We start from the raw sequence: 18,816 nt of genomic DNA on the forward strand, positions 1-18,816 counted from the left end.
ATCAAACTTGCATGTTTGAAACGAAGTGATTTGAAGTCAAGCTAGCCCTGCTATGTGGATCCTTTTTTTTCTCCTAAAGCCGAAATGAGCATCAGTGGGGATTAATATGCATTAATTAAATTGACTGCATTGCCTTTAATGAGGAGGAAAGGATTTGATGTTAATGCTGGTGATCTCGTAGAGGCTTCAATCCACTTAATTAACTGTTTTCTCAACAAACCAAAATAATCAATGAAAAAGATATTTCATTACTACTAACTTATTAGCACCAGTCTCAAAGCCACATGCTATTAAAATAATATAGTCTTCAGAAGAAGGTTCATTTACTGATGGGAAATAAGTTTATTAGTCTTCTTATCCCACCAAGCTGTCCTTCTAGTAGTTCTAAAGATTGCTACTGACCTTCTTTTCTGTTATTAACGTGAAATGCTTTTCATAATTTCATAGTCATATGGCCTTAAATGATTGCATTACAGTGAAGAAAAGAAACAAACATGACAAATGCATGAATTTGAGGTATGCAGATAAAGAAAATGACAATATATAATTTTGTGTTTATTGGTAGCACAGCAAATGAGTGCATCCTAATGGCTATTTAATGAAGCATCATCATTGATGGTAAATGGGTCATGCTGATTCAGTTGCTGTAGGATTCTATTCTTGAGAATGATTCAATCCGGTAACTCTGGTTCGTCAGTGGCTGAATCTGAAATTGCATACTTTCTTGAGTAGGAATAAGTAATTAGTTCACTGCACTAAAAAAAAGTTCTTGTATGAATGTGCGTAGTGTGGATGTAATTTGGACTATTCGCCATGTTGTCATCACATGACCTACCAGCATCAGGTATGTCACTTCACTGCCATCCCAAAAACCTCTCCCTTGGCCTCGTGGGATATCTCGACGGAAGTAGGAGGTCATCCATGGACTTTTTGCCTATTTTTATTATTTTTTTTTTTATGTGTTGCCACTGTGAATTCAGACGCACTTCTTTTGTCACATACTGTTTTTGACTATAGAAGGGAAGTATTCAATTTCAGATGCCAGTGTTTTAAATAATTTGTTTATGAATTGACTGCACAGATTGTGCAGCACTTGTGGTGTGACAACTCAGAAATATTAATAGTTACATGTTTTGCCCACCAACAAACTGTTCTTAAATTCAGTTGATATGCAGCACACCAGCATTCTCACTTTAGTTTGAAAACAGCTGGTTGACTATACCCTTTAGTCCCTGATACTAGTAGGCCTAAAACCTGTCACCGGCAATTAAAAAGTATAGTTTTCAAAGCAGCATTTAAATTTTAGTTATAGTATTAGGCCTATTGTATCTACCTTACTTTTCAGGTAAGTGCAGGGCGTAATTTGTCATTTTACTGTGTCTGGTTTCCAGTGTAATCACTTCCAGTTATTTTTAGCTGTAGCTTACAAAACAGCTCGTTATGCAGGTTAATGTTACAAACATTATTATTTTCAGAATATTATTTTGAATACACTTTGATTCTCATTATTTCTCTAACGGCTATCGGAAGATCGGAAGTCTTGCACTTTTACAGGAAACAGCTTTTTCCGAATTGAAAAATAATTGGATAGCCCTTTCACTCTGGTTTGTTTTACTAGTGGTAGATTGTTTGGGATGGCTCTAGAAAGCTTCATTCCCCGGCGTTCAATCACATGACAAATTCTCCCAAAACTAAATCGTCAAACCAGTTTTTGACTTTGTTACCCATCATGTTGCAATTTTACATCGGCCTTGTTTAGTCCAGTAGTACTCTGAGATCTCACTCGTACGAATTTTACTAGGCTAAATACGAATCCATACGACCTCACTCGTACACATTCGTACGATGTTTGCTAATTCATATATATTTTACGAATTATGAATTCGAGTATGAATTCGAATTCGAGTAACCCGCCCCTACTCATCACGTGGGTTTAAACAAATCGTTGGAATTCGTACGAGCGAAGTCACCTTTTAATCACTCGTTGATTGGTCGTGAAATAATTCCGATTTCCACCGCTATCTTTATCCTTCTACTGTTTAGGTCTTGAACTTGATGATTGAAAATTCTAAAGGATTCTAAAGACCTCCTTGATCAACATTCATTCAGGTAATGTCACTTTATTGAGAGTTCTTGGGTTTTGTCATTCTGTGTAGGACAGTAGGATAGTTAGCCTATTTAATTTATTTTAATGCAGTTTACTGTTCTTTTTTTGTTTGTTGTTGTTTTAGCTCTGCGACAGCATATTTCACCTTAGGGGTTAGTTCACCAAAAAATGAAAATCCGGTCATTACTAGGGTTTGGAACGACATGAGGGCAGTAATTAATTTAATTTTTGGGTGAACGATCCCTTTAACATTATCCAATAACAAAGCACAAAACTATTGTAGCGTAGTTCAGTTTCCCTTAAAGTGAAACATTTTGCCATGCCAGTTCACACACACACACACACACACACACAAACACAAACGTGAATTTTGTTTGGCTGTCAATGTTTTCATCGTTCCTCTGTGTCGTAAGTGTGTGGACTCGCTAACGTAACGTTAGTGTAAACGGGCATTTATCGTTCTTGATGATTAACCTATTCATGGCATATTCTTGCTATCGCTTTTGCAGCACAAACATCTAATACAAGCGCACAATTCCATACCAATATTGACGAATATCTGCAAACTAATTTGTTCTTACAAATGTGAGGGAGAAATGTAAACAAGCTGTTGATATAATTTACAGCAGCCAGCACATCACACGGTGGTTGGCAGTGCTTATACTTGCCTGTTTGCCTAAGTCTGTGCTTAATGTGCGATCAGTGACCTGTTTATATTCATGAGTAAATGGTTATGATTATAGTAGGCTAACTGTTGGGGGATACATGAAGTTCCAGAGCTGACTTTCAAGCTGCACTGAAACCAACGACTAAATTAGTTTTAGGCATGTAGTCCAGATGAGCATAATTACAGAGATAAATGGGCCAGGTAAGTGACAGTGGCTTATGGCGTAGCTACTGCCATGGGACAGGGCTTTTGTTTCTGGAAGTCCCACTGTAGCTTTGGCCCATTGTGAAAACATGACCAGAGCAAAGGCAGGAGACACTGCTTGCAGTCAGTGAAATATTTATTGACTTCCAAATAAAGAATATCAAAAAACAAATAAATAAATAACATAAACAAAAATCACTCAAGGTGACCCTCCGTGATACATTCCGGAGATACATTCCTTTATACTGAAAGGGTCAACCATGGTCCATTTTACAGTAGTAGGGAATTTAAACAACGTTCACATACACTGTAAAAAATGATGCAGGTGGGTGTTAAATACAACCTGTGCAAATCAGTTATATTTTACTTAAGAATATTAGTTAGCAAGTAAAATATATAAAAATGGGTACATTCTAACTACACTACCTATTTATTAACAGTAATATCTGGATCATTAAAAAATGAGTAAAACATACCCCAATATATTAGTTCAGTCATTGCAAATTGCGCATGCGTCAACTTCAACGTCCAGGCGGAATCGCGGAATTCAAATTCAACGTCTTCAGAAGGACCACGAAGTGTTGAGCTCCAGGTAAGATGTTTTTTTTTATCATGTTGTTATCATATAACCCAAATATTAACTTATTTAATGGTAAGATTCATCAAAAGATTTGTAATTTGCTCGCTTATGTCGGTGCCACAGCCAGCTGACAGGTTCGAATTTCAGGCTGGTCGATTTAGCTTTGATAATGTTAACGTTATACTGGGTCTTATACCGGCAAATGCGAGTAAAAATCTACACTGATAATTAAAATATTAGCTGCCATTAGTGTCATGCACATTGCTGAAATTAGTGAACAGCTTAGCGAAGGTGCAGCTGTGTGATAAGGGTTTGTTCACGCCGACGGCGTTTTTATTTGATATACGGTTGACGATGTCCTGAGGTGATCAAGGCCGAGAAAAGTTTAAGTCGGTTTTTTTATGCGATTATTGTCATCATTGTTTTAATCAATGCTTGTGACAAATATTCTGGGTTGCTGTTTCAGATTAATATGATTATTGTAGCTGGACGCGTATGTGTGTGTGCCGCACGCACGTGCAGTTCAGAGAGAGTTCTCGAGTCGACTCTCTTCACTTTTCAAAGCAATGGTGAAGAAGCATCGCCTCTGAATTATAGGGCTGGGGGTCGATTCCAAAAAGAATCGATTCCGAGGCGTTGGGAATTGAGAGTCGATTCTAAAGGTTCAAAATGCAAAGGTTGGAATCGATTCCATTAAGGGGAATGATCTTACTCGACTCGTTGTAGTTTAGGATAAGTAAATCTGATTTATGAAATCAATCGACAAAAACAATCAAATTATTTTTTAAGTCATTAAATTCAAGTTCAAAATATATAAATGTTCACCTATATAATCAGGTGGCAACTCTATTATTCCTTTGTTCTATGTGGACATATTTATTTCCTGAATGTTCCAGCATGACAATCTATTCCAATCCTTACAAGATATTTCCATCTAAAGTAAAGGATTAGATTGCTAATTGTTTTATTATGGCATACTGGGGTCAAGAATTCAAGTATTTCGATTTTTTTTTTTTTTACCTGTTGAAATTGAAGTGTTGATTAATACAGAAACCCTGCTTTGTCTTGAAATAAATGACGTGAATAAAAAAAGACAACTGTTTTGGAACAACATGTTGTTAATATGCTTAAACTAACTTGAAAAAATGATATGCTTTTTCTTTTTCTTTTTAACAGGAGGACGAACTTGAGGGCCACACAAACCAAATAATGAAAGTTTTGGTGATTCATAATCCCAGTTGGTCAACAGATTTGTCTTTGTCTGTTTTTGTATTAGTTTTAAGAAGTTGTTAATGATATGTTGTGTCACTTGTAATTAATGAAATGAGTTGTTGTACTGGCAAAGACTGTTTCATCAGTTTATTTTTTAATTAGAAGGTTTTAAAGAAGTTGTTAGTGATTTGTTGTATCTTTTGAAATTAAATGTACATGGGTTATTTTTTGTACCTTTGTGCATTAAAGGTACATCAGTTTTATTTTTGATGAACTATACCTTTAATTAATGTTTTATTTTATTTTATTTTTTTAAATGAAATGTTTTTATCCATAGTAACTGGTCAATAAAGAGTCATTACTGTTAAATTACTGTGTCCTGTGTCTGGCATTTTTAAGTAAATTTAACCATCTCTGAATAAGTAATGTTTAATTATTTCTATTCACTTATTATTATTAATAATAATTAAGTACATTAACTGTTTTCTGCTAATAATAGATTAATTATTATTCAATTTGTATAAGTAATTAGCTGTGTAATGTATTGAGAAATATTAGGTAGAATATTTACCTAATTTCGTTTAGTATATCATAGCTGTTAAAGTCAGGTACTCCTTACTCAAAAATATAGAATGAAATCTACCCAAACAAAATGAGTGCAAATTGTTACCTCACTTTTATTGAGTAGATTCTATAGGTTTGTTTTTACAGTGTACATAATACATAACTATACTGAAAATGAAAATAATATTCAAAACACATCAACCTAAAATTATACAAGGAAAATAATACAAATAATAGACATACATACAATAAACATAAACACAATAAAACAAGAAACAATAACCCCCTGCTCCCATTGAGAAATGGACTATGCCAACACTACCCAGAATTCTTTGCGATAGCATAAAATGAGGAACTGGAAGGCCGCATGTCCTCTTAGACGCCCACCCCCGGAAACCATGCTGCAGACATGAACCCAGAAGGTAAGTTTTGCAAATGAGGATACAACTAATGACTTAAGTAAATCCCAAATAAAGAAAATAAAGAAATAAATCTCTTGGTGTTTTTTATTTTATTTTATTTTATTTTTTTATCAGTCTAATGTGCACCTCAGACTAGAAAAAAGTTACCAAATAATGAGAAACAATCATTTGTAGAAATAATATAGGCTAAACCAAACAAACACAGGGGCCTACACTGCCAGCAGGGGTAAATTTGGACTTTGGAGCCCGATCTCATGAAAGTTCGTATCTATAGCATGAATGTCATTTCTCGTGCCGTTTATACGCCAAAAATTATACGCCTACATTTAATTAAATATTACAAGGTTAGTTTTGACAGATTGAGATGTTTGGTTGGGTTTCACCTGATGTTGCACACTTTGACAGATGTCTGTCAGCATTTCAGTGTCACTAATAAAAGACTACAGTCCTGTCAGAACTAATTTAATACATATCAGTTACCAACTTTAAGGTCGCGAACCTTTTCTGCGTCTATTTTCAAAAGACATGCCACACGACATCTAATTGATGTTTAATAGATTTTGGTTCATTTTGCCATCACGTTTTGCATTGTTCATTACCCTGCGTTTGATGTTTACTGAAGCAATTTATTCAGCTTATCCATATTAACCTTCACCCATGCATGCAAACACACAAATTCTTGTCTAAATCTCCACTATTTCTGTTTCTCATGCTTTTTTTTCTCTCTCTCTCCTCTTTTATAAAATTTTGGTCATATTACAGTGAGTGCCTTGGGCAAGTGCTGAGCTCCAGGATGAGAAATGATGCACCTGTGTGCTGTCTAAAGATAGGCTAGCAGTAGAGGGCCAGAGAGCAGACTCCAGAGGACCCATCCGTCTCAATCGAAGGCTGCAGCTGACACCTTACAAAGAGGTACAATTAATAAGGACATTATCCGTCGGCAGGCAACAATGGGGGCCTGACGCACAGACACTAACCCCTGGAGGTCTGGAGAGTAAGGGGAGGGATGGCAGGCCTGCAGGCCTATAGAACAAGGCTCATTAGGAGCAATTTCTCCACAACATGAAATACTATCCCATAATAGAGCCATCTTTTCAAACCATTATCAGCTTCTGTGTTTGGATTGGGTCATTTTCAAGGATCAATCATACGTTTGTCAGGAGCTGCTGAAACATGTTTCTTGTCGGAAGAAAAAATGTCTATAGACAAAGGCCCCCCATTTCTTTTTGTGATAAAATGTGTGTCCTTGAATCAATCTTTTATTAACTTCCTATTATAACAGAAGGGTGAAAATGGAGTGTTTGTATTTTTTCCAAGCCATTTTTAATCATAACACTTTCATTGAACAACAGATATTAGAAAAGCTGTGTATAGCTGTTAAAAAAAAATCATGACTTTTCTTAAAAAGCATTTTTAATCTTTTTTAAAGTCATGTTTGCAATTTAAAAGGTACCCTTAGTGCAACAGAGAGTGAATAACAACATTTTGTTTTCTTCGGGAACTAATAGCACTGATTTAAGGTGATGCCATGTCATCATTCACAATGAGAGAGGACCTGTGTGACATTTCCAATCGTTTGGGAAGGTTGTTGCTGGTCATTGGGCAGTAGACAAAAGCTGAACTCTCTTGGTCCGGGGGTCAGATCTAGATTGTGCCAACAGAGGAGGTCACTCAGCTGGAAAAGAAAAACAGAGGAGAGTAAAAACAAAAATAATGTGGACTCATGTGGATTTAGAGGCTTTTTGTTCACTTTTGCATATCAATATAGTGTAAATTGCAGGATATAGAGTATTTATCACAATTGTGCTAACGTTTTCTAGGAATAATTCAGTCTCCACAAACAAAACACTTACTGTTATACCCAACAGTGCAGCATGGTAAATCAAGGCAGTGTCAATCCTGAGTGCTTTTAGTGAGCTACGTAAGTGTATATTAAATGAACCAAAGCCTAATCTGTGCTTAACTCTTTCCCGGTTATTTAGAAAGTCAAGAGATCCTTTGCCTATTATCGGTTTTATTTTGTGATACATTCCATGGGGGTGGATTGAGCTTGGTTATGGATTAACAGTGCGATCAATGGTTAGATTTGAGCCTGGCTTCGAGAGCCGAGGAAAATGAATTAGAAAATCCTTTATCGACCCACCCCTAAGACTTGCTTTTATTGTGGGTAGAATAATATTGGGATGAGTAGCTAATTTCCCATTTTAAACACAACCTTCATCCCTTGCGTTCTCATTGGACTGTTTTATTTATTATAATTATTCCTCTTTCTAATTAGGTTTTATATATTCAGCGCATGCGTGCTACAAATGACAGAATATAAAACTTGAGAAATGTTTTGAGAATTCATTTATTATGATGTAAAGAAATGAATGTATGCCTTTCATAGGAGTCAAGTCTTTTTGAGTCCAGAATGATCAGTTATCAGTACAGTACATTATAATAAATTCCTTAAATGTTTTAGCCTTTGGGAATGGAGTCAAATTCTATCTCTTCACCTTAATGTTGCTGTTGCGTTAGGTTGTTTTAATAATAATAATAATAATCTGAAATAAAATGCAGAAGGTACTCTGTTAATTATTACCATTACCATTTACACTGTTAACATTTTTTCCACTACCTTCATAAATAATAGTTGTGAATTAATCTTTCTGATAAAAGAGGGAAAACACCACCAAACTCCCTCTTTCCTTTTCTCTCTGCTTGGTTCACTTTCTGTTGAAAATGCGTTTCATTGTTATTTTAAGCAATACATCACCGTTCAGATTAAGTCTCAGTTTCTGTGGAATAACAAGAAAGTTGTGATTTGGAAGTATAAAAAAATATATATAAAAGACAATATGGTGTAATTATTTGAATATTTGTAGTATTGTTTTATTTAACGATAAAAACAGATTTTAGCCGTAATTCTCTCCACTTTCCATCTCATATTATTGTACAAAATCACAATGATTTCCTCCATTAAATGCCACAAATTACAGAGCGAAGAAAGGGCCAGAAAGGTGGATCCATTCATTTCATGTTTCATTTTCTGTATTGTATTCCAAAGTTTCTCCTCCCCATGCCTGCTCCTGCTCTTCATTATTGAAGTAGAACAGTGATTAACAGCAATTTACAGTATAATTATGTGAAACAAAAGGAGGAAAAAACTCACTTTGCAGAAGTACAAAACAAGTGTGAAATATGGCATACCGAAGCAATGGCAAGATGTATTGTGTGAGAGGAAATTACACACACACACTCGCGCATATATATATATATATATATATATATATATATATATATATATATACATACATACATAAATATAAATAAAATCATGGAAAGGTTTTCCACATGATTAACTTGCTTTATTTCAGCATTCTGTTATTCCACTTTAATGTACTTATGTTGGGTCAACTTAAAGTATTAAGGTTGATTCAACTTATTTACTATTTTTGGGTACGGGTTAATTTAATATCGTCAGTGAATTTATAAAGGCTCGCTGATATGATTCAGGTATTCAAATTCATAATATTCATTCTTCCATTATAATAACATTTATTTTAGTGTCACAATCTAGACTATAACCAAGTATTAACTACCAAAAGCACTTGTTAGCATCTTAATTTATAAGATTTACATGCTTCAACCAAAGCATTTGAATCAGTTTTCAATCTAACCAAATGCTCCACTCTTCTCAACAATTACACACTATAAAGTCTTCCCATTTTCTCAAAAAGAGAAATTTTAGACATTTATTCTCCCTTAATTCAGCCATATGCAAAGCATGCTGGGAACTAGCCCAGCGCATATCATTCATGTAATCCAACACAAACGGATTAAGCAAACTTAAATATGACATATTTAAGTAGATTGAACGCAATCAAATTAAGTTTGGACACAAAATAGCAGTTATGTTGCGTAAGCTCTTTTTAATTAAGCAATTAAGAATCTTTTTTTTTTTTTGGGTGATAAAGTCTCTTTCTTTTTTGATTGTTGGTGGCAATAATACCTTGGAGGTCTTGAGGAAATCATGGTCATAAGCAAGCTAGCGAAAGTACTAAAGGGCTCCTTCTCTTAGTAGCTCTTATCTTCAGTGAACTCTTTAAAATGGAAGGTCCTCCATGGAGACTGGGTCAATATCCTGAGGGCTGGCACAGCAGAGAGGACTATTGATCTCTCCGTATCTGTTTCCAGTGCTCTACCTCAGCTCACATGATACATGCCACAATTCCTGCCCTTGTTCCTATCAAAGGGCCCTTCTGCAGGGCTACAAAGACGGCCGTGGCTTTCCGCCCAACATGGGGCGATTTTGAAGTTGTTTGGTGACATAATACTGTAACTGATCATATGGAGGCCTTTATAACCTTGTGGCGAGACGCAGATTGCCAGCAAGCCCTGTCGATCAGAGGGAGAGGAGATGGCGGTGAGGTGTGAGGCCTTTATGAAAATGAAAAGGGGGAAAGAAAGACCAAAAAAAAAAAGAGAACCAAATCAGGTTAACTGGTGATCAACCAAATGTCTCCGACTCTAATGAGGCCTTAGTTGCCCATGGCAATACGTAGTTCAGGAACAGGGTCTTTCTCCTCTCCTCGTGCAATCCTTTGATCATGTTTGCTTTTCCACTGCTGGGATTCTCATTGTTGTTTTTAATTACTTCTCCGCCAAATGGCACAGATGAAAGATAGGTGTCTGTAATTAATAACATTTACATAAATTAGCATCACTAACAAGTCTCATTAGTAGCTTCTGGCTTTTGTTTTGACTGAAGTCTCATGTCACCTTCTTATATAAGCTCGAAGTATAGAGAACAATATCAGAAAGGGGGCATAATTCACTTGATCTCCGCCATATTTTTGGTTACTTCAGTGGAGGTAATTAAATCCACCGCACATTCCAATGATTAGGGTCAACCTGTGGAAATATGCTGACTTCTTTATTGCGGCATAATGGAACCGGCCAACTCTATTCAATTAGTCAGTTCAGAGGGATACTTTGTGGTGGTGAACATGCAGTTTTCAGTCAGGCTCAAATGGCTGATCAAAGACGCTTGCAGCTTGCCGTTTGGCTGCGTATAATGAGGGTCAGGACAATGCGCTTTATCTGCGGTTGCTATGCAGGAGACTCTTAAACGCGCCATTTTAGTCTTTTGATATTGGTCAGCGGGATAATGACGGGAGAGAAATTTGCTCCCATTACAATCAATATCTATACGCCGCAAATGAAAGGGAGGAAAAAGCTTTCTTTCAGGTGGACCTGTCAACCCTGATAATGACGGAAAAGCCCACAGGTTTGTCTTCAGTGCGGTTGAAGTCATGCCTGAAATGGTAGATTACCTTTATGTTAGTGCTTCACGTATGCGGCGTGGCAAATGGAGCAGACCCGGGGCTCGGTAATGACTCACGAGTCTCCTATACTTTATAATGATGCATTATGTCTCCGCACTGCGAAACCATTTCCCCCCTTCCTTCATCTTTATCTTTTAAGTGTGTGTGGAGGGGGGAAAAAAAGGCATATTTACGTCTGGTGTGGTAAACAGACTCTATGTAAGCCGCATTTGTTGTGTTGTTTGCACCAAATCGTCTCCTGCCTCAGATAAAGAGCCCCGCACACGCATTCTGCAACAATGTGCTTCAGCTGAGTAGATCAATAATGCACTCTCTTTCTGATGCCGGCACCAAGCGCTCTGTGATTAGTTTGACAGAAAATGACTCCCTAATCAGTGAAATGTATTCTGTTTTGGTGACTAAATGAGGGTGTTTACACTCATCCCCGTGCAGGTCAGGAAAACTCCACACTTTGCTGCTTTGAGACAGAGCACTATAATCTGTGCCAAAAGGACAGGCTGTCATTATATGCGAATGGAGTAATAGACTGACATTGATGCTATGGCGAACAATTGGTTTTTCCGGCATCAGTCAGGTGGGCTGCCGACTAAATGATGAGGGAGAAGAGGCAAAGTGATTGTGTGCGTGTGAGAGAAAGAACGGCTGTCGGAGGGATCATAGAGCAGGAAAGCCTGTCTTGTCTTTCGCTCAGCATGGGAGATCTGACTCCATGCCAGTCTTTTGCTGTCTCTGCTTATGTAACGTTATAACAGTATCACCTTTTGTGTGCAAATGTTTTTTTTTGGAGTGCTTTAACTGTTTGTGAAGATGTGTATATCATTCAGCCTCTGTACCTCTCTTAACAGTGCCATTATGTGCAATGAAAGTGCTGATATTAATTTTGTTCATTTAAAACAATTATCCTCTCCATATTTTAATAGACATTCTCAGCCGCTTGTCAAATGGAGACATCTGTACCATAATGAAGCTTTTCTCTCGCTATCATTGTCTATGTGACGCTCTTTCTAACAAAGGCCTCCGGATCGCGCAAATTGCGACGTCTTATTCAAACTTGCGTGCGCATTTGAATCGGAATAGAGACATCACTGTCCATAATCCTGTGGATGACAAGTGCGTGACAGAGTTCAAAGGTCAATGGCTGTCAAAGTCTGGTCATTTTGGGGAGGGTTTGTCCTCTTCCATTCAAGTGAAAATCACGATGACGCTTTGTCTGTGGCACTATGCCGGAAACAGGCGGAACAAGGGAGGCCCGGCTCTGAGCCCTCACTGCTAAATTTTCACCTGTCAGTGCGTTGGCCTGGTTAGAATAAGGGCAGGGGAAAGGCTTCGACTGGCCAATAGTTGGGGTCAAGGACGGACCAGGCGCTGCCACTCCCCAGCCACATCATCTTTGCATGACAGCACCACCCTAAGGTTGGAGTTCAGTCGGGCTTTTTCAGTGACACAGAGCTTAACGTCAAACACAAGATTAAAGCAGGGGTGTTGCATCTTGGCAGAGCCCAAATGAAAATATCAAGCGCTAAGCCCTTCTCCGTGTCGAGCCGAGCCAAGGGGACAGGTAGCTAATATTAGAGAGAGGAAACGGCCTAGTTAGCAGTGACTGCCTGCTGCTTTCCGAGTGCTCAGTCCTGGTCAAAAGGCCACCCGGGCTTTGCCGCTGCTTTATTGGTAAAATATATTACAGTTGAGGCCAGCCGAACTGCCTTATTAGAAGGTGGGGGTGTGAAAGAGATGCCCCTTTGACATATTTTCCAAGCACGGCGCATATCTCCATATTACTGAATAAATTACTATAAGTCTGGATTGTACTACTCTGCCTTTTCATATCTGGGGCTTTATGAAGAGTCAATAATTGGCTCTTTTTAGCAAACATCACCTCAGTAACAATGGCAAACGAATTTGATCATTTTAGTCATGGAAAGGATGCTTCAAAGAAAGACTTTTCAGTAACACTTTACAATTAGTTCATGTATTAAAAACATTTGCTACTGTATTTGTTAATCTTTGTCACCGTCAGTTACAGTCATTCATTGTTAATCTTAGTTCACCGTGCAATAACTATTAGTAAATGTTGAAACAAAGATTAATAAATGCTATATAAGTTGATTATTATAGTTCATGCCAATTAACTTCTAAACCATATGTAAAGTGTTACCGACTTTTCAAAGTTGAACAAACATTTAAAACAGCAAAACATATTAATCAGCCGCTGCATTTTGAGCTCCAGCCACTTATCACATCTTGTGTTATAAAAGAAAAGGAAAATAAATATAATCAGCTCCTCGCGTTAAGGGATTCTCTACAGACTAGCCGGTTCTGGTTTTTCGATTACCGTCTCGTATTGCTATTGGCTTTTAATGAAACAGAAGTGGTGAGCTGAATATCTTTAACAGTCTGTTTTAACAGGCTTCATGCATGTGAGATGAGGGGAGCTGAGGAGAAGTCACTGAAGCTCATTAACCGCGCACAGTGGAGTCAAAGGCCATCGCCCAGACCGCTGAGCAGTCACTTGACCAGAAATATCTATTGAATGTAAATAAAGACATTTCACATGTCTTAATTGTTGTTTCAAAACAGAGATTTGGTTGATTGGCTGTAGAATTTATTTAAATATTGAATTTAAAATGACCGCTCTTAAAAATGCTGGGATTGTTTTTGGGTCAAATATGGACAAGCCTAAACAATTGTATCACGTTTTAAACCCAACAATTGGGTTTGTCCTCATTCGACCCAAACATGGGTTGTAACAACCGAGCATTTTTTTAAGAGTTTGTGCTTTATTTACTTCGCTAATTTTATGTTTAATTGTTGAGGAATATTTATCATTTGTATATACCCTGTAAAAAAAAAAAAAATGTGTTCAGTTTACGGTAAAATACCGGCAGCCAGAAATTTACTGTATAAAATAAGGTAGCAAGACTTTACGGTAAAGTTTTACAGACTTTACTTAAAATTTACAGAAATAAACCGTATTTTATTATCTGATATAATGTTAAATTATCAGCCAATTGAAGTATTAATATCTGTTTTGTACCATTGTAATACACTGACAACCAACAAACACAGCAGTCACATGATATATGGAAGCATGCAGCTCTTCCACAAGAAACTTAATACTAACATAAACTATGAAGAAACGCGTAGTGTCACGCAGGGAATTGGTGGGAATGTCAATTTACGTTTTTTCACTGTAAATTAAACAAGTTATTTATTTTCACTTTAAAAACTGTAAATTTAACGGTATTTTACATTAAAATTACGTGAAAGTTACCATTAGATCTATCACAGTTATTTACCGTATATAGTAAGTAAGGAAAGGTTCTGTTAATCAATTAACAGTTTTTCACTGCAGCATTTTTACCGTTTTTACCGCATTTTTACCGTGATTTTAACGGTCTTTTACCATTAAAATCACGATCATTTGAAAAAGGAATATGTATCATTTGCCATATACTATTCAAGCAGCTAGTTTGAATATCGCATGGAAAAACTCTCCGAAACTCTGGCAAATGGAGAAAGACCAAGCAAGGAAAGGACATGAAATAGCTGTTGGAACTAAAGGGCCGGACGGCAAATATTTCTGAAGCCTTTAATCAGGTTCAAACCTCTGATATGTCATTGTCTGTTACCAGATGTTGTTGCTTTCCGCTGTGACATATGCTCCAGTCAGCCTGCACAGCCCCTCCGGTAAGAAAGAATGAAGAATTATGCAAGAGTCCATGTTGCCCTATAGAGCATCACCTTCACCGCCTTCCCATGAGTGACAGTGACTTCAAAGAGAGCAGTGTGCCTGTACCCAAAAAAACATGAAATAACAGCTCTACCAGAACCGCTCACAGAGTCATCTTTTAGAAATGGATCAGTGTGTGCGTCCACCCCCTGCTTATCATGCTCTCCTCAAAACCATCGCCCGAGGCTTCCTGCAAATCAGACTGCTCTTTCCTTTTTTTAAATATGGCTCCATTTGAAATAGTGTGACTTTAAAGAAGCTAAGCTGAGACAGGCTGATTTGACAAGACAGCTCATATGCCAGAAACTCTGCAGCATTGCTTCGGAGATATGGCTCTACACCCCCCAAAAACGTGCATAACTTAGAGCCAATTTGGCCTGAGTAATGGAAAGTTCTGGTAGCCAAGTTGTTGAATACTTTTTGAAGTTCTTAAGTGGCATAACGTAATAAAGTTAATTGTTTGCAATGATATATTTTCTTATAACACCAATTTTATCATCTCTACACTGGTTTAAGTTTCATATCAATTACAAAGTACTACTACTGACCTATAAAGCCCTAAATGGTTTAGCTCCTGAGTATTTAATGGACCTTCTATCGCCCTACAATCCATCGCGTTCTTTAAGATCACTAAATCCGAGGCTTCTGGTCATTCCTAGGATATCTAAGTCCACTTAGCTCCTAAATTGCGGAATAGCCTTCCTGATATTGTTCGAGGCTCAGATTCGCTGTCCCAGTTTGCTTTTCTGCTGTTCTCTCGCTGTTTTTCCATGTGCATTTCTGAAACGCACTTTGAAACAACATGCATTGTGAAAAGCGTTATACAAATAAATTCGAATTGAATTAAATTGAAAGTATAAATGAATGACTTTCAACAATTAAACAAGTATCCATTTTATGTCATTGGAGGACTTGCTAGTCTTTCCCGTTTTAGCTGCTCAAGCCTCCGAAGCTTCAGTCCTCTAAGAGGTTTGAGAAGCTTAAAAGAGGCTTAGCTGCCCTTCTCATCACCTCTTTACTCCATAGCCGTTAAAGACCTCAAAGAGAAAACACTCTTGTATACGTTTCATTTGCCCCAAACACGTTCAATTCTGAAATTGAATATTCAGTCAAAAGTTATTAGTGAACTCAACTGTTAGAGAGAATATCAGTGGGCAAACTAAAATAAGACTAATTAATATGTGATATTCAACCTATTGGATGTTTCATGAAGAGGGGAATATTTTGACGTTCTGGCGTGGTTTAAATGAATATGCAAGTGAAAATGCGAAGTAAGAAAGCCGTAATGGAAGCTTGTCTTCTACCACATACTGACCCACGGAAAGACGTTCATTATTATTTCCGTTCTTTAAGCAGCTGATTTGGCCCTGTTTTTTGGGGGAGTATGCAATTACTAGTGATGAGAATTTTTTTGGAGACAGAGGCTGATCCTGACGGCTTTCCTCTAATCCCTCCCCTGGATGCAGGCTTAACTAAACAGCAAGTTTGTCACAAGCTCAAACAGCAACTCAGTGTTGCACTGGATACTTCATTCAGCTTAAGCCAACTTATCAAACACATTCAAAGCACATTCATTGAGCCATGTGGACGGGTCTTTTCTCCAGATCTATTAAATAACACTCTTATCTGTATTTAGCATATGCCACGTATGTCTGCATTGGCGGCTTTAAGCAGATTCACACTCCAAACACCTCGAGCCATCATCGAGCTGAAGCGACAGATAACATTCGGAAAACTTCCGGAGGACGTGTCGGTTTAACATCTCAATAACTTCATTCCACGTTGAACAGTTTATTTATTTATTAGCTTCTCAATGTCAGTGAGTTCCATATAATTTGCGTTGTTACTCCTCCAGATGGGTGTATTTATTTTGAAAGAAAAATGCTGCTATTTGGTTTTTTCTTGTACGCTTTCCCTTCAGTCTATTCGGAAAGCAGGGAACAGGATAATGTACAGTAAGTGGCAGGCTGAATCTGAAAATTGCATACTGGTGGTGAAAGTCTGTGTAATGCATAGCATTGCATTCAAAGCATGTAGGCTTAATGTAGTCGATTCTGTTTTTTTTTTTTTTTTCACAAAAGATTCCTTAATAATAAAAACCTAGTACATGGACTAATCAGAGCAATGCAAAATATGGGAGTAAATAGGCACACCCACAAGTTTAAACAATCCATCTGTAAACAATCCATTATATGTAAACTGTGCAATGATTTGATAAACACAACACCCAGTAAACACAAAAAAATAACAATTCAATATGTTGCAGACCAAACTGAATACATATTCAAGCGAGATTAACTCAAAACATTTAGTTAAATACAATAAACTCAGTTAATAATAAAGCACATCAGCTCAACAAAAGCTGGAAGGCATCCAGGAGAATGCCTGCAGATGCACCACAGTGGAAAATCATTCAGAGAGAGATGTGTTCAAGCTGAAGTGCTGAGGTTGGGAGTTTAAAACAGAGTGCTGCCCTGCACATTTTCATAATCAGTTTACTGGGGCCCCCCATTCGGTCAGACACTGGCCCCATCTTTTGCATCAGTCCATTTGTCACCACACAATGTTTGGCACAGCACCATCTTATTCACAAGCTAATAAAAATGCAATTAGTCGGTTGATATCTTTATAATTTGATTTGATTGCTCGTTGTATCATTTTTTTTTCCTTTTTTTAATATAAACATTTAGGTTGTAACATCATTGATGGAAGGGGAGGAGAGTACCATATCTTTTCAAATCTGAAGAACCTACTTTAGATGCAGTAACATGGACAACTGCGGTGGTAAGCATCGTAGAAACAACCGTTGAACTCTCCTCTAATTCTATTCTCGCCTTTGAGAATTGAAACTTTTAAACGCAACTTATTATGTTAAATTAGGGTCATCATGGACGCAAAATCTGAAAACAGAATGAAACGCGGATTTAAAAAAAAATAAAAATATATTCCCAAAATGTATAATACATTTTTCCTCCAAACGCGAAATATTCCGTCATTTATTTTTAGAGACCTAAATATCATAGGCTAACTTATGTGATGTCACTTTTATAAAGTACAAATTAGTACCGGTATCAAGGAATGAACAAAACAGGGCGGCAGTGGTGTGTTGTAACGGGTAATTGAGATTTGTAAGAAAGTCGTTTAAGACTGTGATTTTTGGGGGGGATTGTTTAGGAGACTCGTTATTTTTTTTATTGTCTCTTTAATTAATTTTTCCTGTTCATAATTTAGAAGCTAATTGCAATTTGATTTTTTTTTTTGTTTCATCTCCTAGAATTTACCCCAATATAATAAACTTATAAGATGTTTTGCACTTTTCTTTCTGAAAATAACTAAACATTTTCTAATAGCCTATTTTAAATTAATTTGACATTCATGTGTAGCCTATATTATTATTATTAATACTACTACTACAACAAAGCATCGATGTGCCCAATACATATCATTATCATCACATTGCTCCATTTAGAAAACTTATTTGTTTATTTATTTTTTAAAAAAGTAATAATAATAATAATAGTATCTGTTTAAATATATATATATATATATATATATATATATATATATATATATATATATATATATATATATATATCCATATATATATATATATATATATATATATCCATGTTATTACCATCACACACATCATCAAACACACACCATCAAATTAGATTAGGCTATACCAAAAATCCCGCGGGTGTTTCATCAACGTCAGCACCAGCACGTTCATATGTTATTTTAGTAGCCTACATGTGATGAAACCTATTTGATTTGTTATATTTTTGTTTTTTCAAATTTCAGGCAGCCAAACGTGCCTCTATTTAAAGAATCATATCTGCGCTCAAGAGATAAAACCGTTGGCTATTTATGTCTTTAAGTTCACGTGGGCTGAATAAATAGGTTACATTCACACATTGAGACACAAATTTAAAGGTCGGAAATATACAAGCACGTAGGCTATGTTTATTTGGAGAAAAGAAAATGAACATGATATTAT

The 18,816-nt window shown here is 36.7% G+C and overlaps 1 long non-coding RNA gene across 1 annotated transcript in view; it reads left to right on the plus strand.

Annotated features, from left to right (window-relative positions):
- The first annotated feature begins 5,623 nt into the window (after positions 1-5,623).
- LOC148977445 (uncharacterized) overlaps positions 5,624-18,816 on the plus strand; it is a 78,111-nt gene continuing 64,918 nt past the window's right edge. The window contains exons 1-2 of the long non-coding RNA XR_016145396.1: positions 5,624-5,756; positions 6,519-6,668. This is a non-coding gene — a long non-coding RNA (uncharacterized LOC148977445). The remainder of the gene's footprint in view (positions 5,757-6,518; positions 6,669-18,816) is intronic.

Source organism: Pimephales promelas, chromosome 10 (genome assembly GCF_988280905.1).
Source record: "Pimephales promelas chromosome 10, fPimPro1.hap1.1, whole genome shotgun sequence".
Taxonomy (NCBI): Eukaryota; Metazoa; Chordata; class Actinopteri; order Cypriniformes; family Leuciscidae; genus Pimephales; species Pimephales promelas.